This window comes from Molossus molossus, unplaced genomic scaffold, assembly GCF_014108415.1.
Source record: "Molossus molossus isolate mMolMol1 unplaced genomic scaffold, mMolMol1.p scaffold_m16_p_11, whole genome shotgun sequence".
Classification (NCBI taxonomy): domain Eukaryota; kingdom Metazoa; phylum Chordata; class Mammalia; order Chiroptera; family Molossidae; genus Molossus; species Molossus molossus.
In genome coordinates, this window is record NW_023425346.1 from 59,560,127 (window position 1) to 59,563,518 (window position 3,392).

General features: G+C 42.7%; 1 pseudogene; it reads right to left on the reverse strand.

Moving 5' to 3' along the window:
- Nucleotides 1-728: 728 nt before the first annotated feature.
- On the reverse strand, nucleotides 729-2,656 carry LOC118625010 (annotated as a pseudogene).
- Between the last annotated feature and the right edge of the window lie 736 nt (nucleotides 2,657-3,392).

A 3,392-nucleotide genomic window follows, 5' to 3' on the forward strand; every position in this document is an offset into this window, starting at 1 on the left:
AATGTAAAAATATAGTGCTCACTCTTCCTTAGTGAAACTGTGCCCCATGCCTGGGTGGGGGAGGAACATGTTTTGGCATTTTAAAACTTAATATTAATAGAGTAGTAAGATTCTGAGAACTAAAATAAACATATGAGCATATGGTAGTCTAAAATAGTTACATGATTTTACTTTTTTCTTATGCAAAAAGGGCCACAAAATTCCTTTTGAGATAAAACCATTGGTTGATTTTGTCCCCTTTACGGAGACAGGCAGAGATCAGAGACTAGAAACTATCTAGTACTAAAGAAGTTATCCCTTGGGATCCCATGGCAATAAAAGTCAACATATCAAAATCTGATGATTCATAATTTTTGCTATAAGAATTAACCATCCTTAGTTTGTAGAAACTAGTTTTCAACAAATAAATGAAATCTTATAACTTCAATAAAATGGTAGTAGAACAACTGAAAAGTTCAAGTGATTTAGCAAAATGAAAATACTGAAGGACTATTTTGCTCTTTGGTTCTGTTTCTTTCAGTAGTTTGGGCTTTGCTGTACATATTCAAAATAGAGGAAAAGGGGGAAGGATGCTGGAAGGTAAGAGGAAAAAGCAAGGATGAAGGGAAAACCTAAAGTTATCTTTCATTTAAAAATACATACCTATCAGAACCAGAACAGTGACCAAAGTCAGAGAGTGATGGCTAATTGCCCAGAGAGTCTGTTCATGGGTTTGGCAACTGCCCTTTTTACCTGCTGTGAGCAACCCTGGCCACTGCTGCGTCCTGGCAGGGAGGTTCTTCCCAACAGCCCTCATCAAAGCCATGGAAAGTTGGGGTGTCCCTTTCTGACACGGAGCCGAGTAAGTCCTCCATGGTACTGCTGCGGCAGCGGCCACAGTCCGCGCAGGACGCCGGCTCTTCAGGCTGTCCACTCTCCTTGTTCATGTTAGAGCCCGCGAGCGGAGGTCACAGTGGTTATTAGGAATGACTGTCCCATCTGGTCTTTCCTGGGATCTGTGGTTCTCAATTCTGTGGCTGGGTGGGGACTGGGTCTCTTGGTCTAGGGCTTCACCTTCCCCCCATCGCTGGCCAGGTGAGTGTGAACGCAGTGGTCGCTGAGTCCTGGCCGGTTTTTGGAGCGCTTGCCAGAGATGTCACAGACGTAAGGCCTGTCGGGTCTTCCTGAGAGGGGGGTCATGCCTCCTCCTGCCACCTGCAGGGCCATGGCCTTCCTCTTGTCCTGTTCTTTCCTAAGAAATATCCTCTTCTAAATCTTCTTCTTCATTTTCTTCTATATTTTCATCTTTTTCCAAAACACACTGTATTTCCTGGATGCTCTCCTCCTCCTGGCGTCCACCTTGTCCTCAACCCCCTCACCTCGGAGCAAGGCTTCCAGCGTGATGCTCTCTGAGGTGAACCCACCCTTCAGGGGCAGCTCCACTTCAGGTTTTATGCCCAGCAGCCACAGCACTGGATCCTGGGTGGGGGCAATCCTCTCTTCGTAACCACAGCAGCTGCAGGGTATGTGTAGAGCCGCTGGGGCAAGGCCTGGTTCTAGGTGCCTCTTCTCCATCCAGATGTAGCACTTGTTCTGGGCCCCCCAGGCTGCAGGTCCAGGAAGGGGAGCCACGTGCCACCTCTGCACACAGCGCCAGGTGCAACTCTGGCAGTGCTCAGGGGCTTCCTTGTGGAACTGGCCCCGACCCCCTTTAAAACAGAGTCGTGAAACTGGAGTGAGAACTTTCAGCCCAAGACGCCCGAGCCACACAGTGCACGCTCCCGAGGGGTAATATTTTTAAATTAAATGAGTAAGAGTTTAGAACTCAAGAAAATATAGGTTTCAATTTTAGGTCCAGTGCTTATGTTATGTGTTATTTTTTTTCTCTCTCTCTTTGTTCCAGCAAAACAGGATCAATATTATCTATTTTAAAGATTAGAAATATTATATGTACAGTTCTTAACTTAAAATAATCACTCAATAAATAGTAACTATAATTTTTATTATTTTTTAAGTTTATTAGCTTGTTTTTTAATAACTGTTTTTGCTTTGATTTACAATGTTCAATAATAGGTTTGTGCCTAAATTCCCCAATAACTGGTCCTTATCTTTATATATCAGCTTATTAGTAGGGTTTATCTTTCCATCTCCCTTCCTCAGACTTTTCAACAATCACCAGATAACACTGACTCTTCCCACAAGTGTGACCACATTCCTTTATTTTTTTTAGAAAGAGAGAGTGGAAGGGAGAGAGAGAAACATCAATCCTCCCACATGACCCTGACCAGGGCCAGGGATTGAACCTGCAACCCAGGTATGTGCCCTAGACCAGAATCGAACACGCAACCCCTCAGTCCACAGGCAGAACTCTAATCTGTAAGCCAAACCACCAGGGCATGTGATCACATTTTTGTTTATGGATTTTAGTCCTCCAATTGTGTTGCCCCTTGGACCTCTTACCAAACATTTCGATTCCATCTTCAGTCCTTTTAGATCTTTACCAATTGTCGAGTAAATGCACTTCAACCACCACAGCCCTATCTATTGAACCCATACTTCTTGAAGCTCAGGTTCTATTTGCAACTTTACATGATAGTTCTTCCTCTCTTCCTTTTTCTTTTTCCCATGAACTTGTACCTATACTGTAAATCTCTTTTTGTGTTTTCAGAATAACCATGCCTTCTTCTTACCTCTGTAGTTAAAATGTCAGTCTATCAGCCCAGCCAGTGTGGCTCAGTGGATTGAGCATAGTCCCATGGGTGAAGAGGTCCTGGTTCGATTCCTAGTGAGGGCACATGCCTGGCTCGTGGGCTCAATCCCCAGTGGGTGGCATGCATGAGGCAGTTGATTGATGTTACTCTCATCAATGTTTCTCTCTCTCTCTCCCCTCCTCTCTCTAAAATATCAATAAAAACATTAAACGACAAACAAACATGTCAGTCTTCATGGACTGCCTGAACTATTCACAGAATTTATTCTAGTATTTCTTATTCTATCTTCCTCAACTATTGACTGAAGCACAATTCCAATAAAAATAAAGGCCAGTGAATGAGAAGTAACAAACAACCAGAATAAGAAATAAAACTCCAGCAAAAAAAAAAAAAAAAATTCCTGACTCTGGAAAAAAAAGATCTGTTTTTAAAATCAAGTCCCCTAAATATGTCTACAGAAGTAGGAAACTACTGAGACATGTACTGTGTGGATGGTAAGGAGTTTACATTGCATGTTGTCTCAAGTAGGAGTCGATATTATACTAGAAGGAAGAACATGAGCTTCATTTTGAACATATGAAGCTTGAACACATGCAACCTTACTAGTGAGATGATCTGTAGCTGTGTCTCATGGAACTGAAGACAGAGACCAAGAGCTTATAGTTGAAATTTAACAGCAGAAAACTAATAGGTAAAATAAGA